The sequence below is a fragment of the Sinocyclocheilus grahami genome, unplaced genomic scaffold (genome assembly GCF_001515645.1).
Source record: "Sinocyclocheilus grahami isolate Dianchi unplaced genomic scaffold, SAMN03320097.WGS_v1.1 scaffold829.1, whole genome shotgun sequence".
NCBI classification, from domain to species: Eukaryota; Metazoa; Chordata; class Actinopteri; order Cypriniformes; family Cyprinidae; genus Sinocyclocheilus; species Sinocyclocheilus grahami.
In genome coordinates, this window is record NW_015506008.1 from 118685 (window position 1) to 119063 (window position 379).

Consider the following 379-nt stretch of genomic DNA (forward strand, 5'->3'; position numbering starts at 1 on the left):
ACATACTCCACATCAAAGCTTGATTTGTTAGCCACCTAAGCTAATGCAGATCAGACGCTGTTTAGTGGTATATCAAAGACAATATTGCTATAACAACAGCATCTTTGTGTAGTTCAGCGTTTAATTAAATGTTATCTTGGTTTAATTTTCATTTTGTCAGCACGTCAGCTTTTAAAGAGAAAAACAGAAAAAACTACAACATTTTGTGAAGCACAGCAGAGGAGAGGATGTTCTAGAATAAGAGGCTTGGTGCAAGATTTAACGCCACGATTCTTAACAAATTAACAATCACGATTTTTTACTTAAAGAAGAGATCACGATTCTAAAGAAAAACATTTCTCCTCTATGCCCCACCTTTCTGAAACGCGTCGATTTTTAC

The 379-nt window shown here is 35.4% G+C and overlaps 1 protein-coding gene across 1 annotated transcript in view; it reads left to right on the forward strand.

The window, feature by feature from the left end:
• The window catches only part of LOC107562597 (adhesion G protein-coupled receptor L3-like), a 112742-nt gene that overhangs the window by 54222 nt on the left and 58141 nt on the right, over nt 1-379 (forward strand). The window lies entirely within an intron of this gene.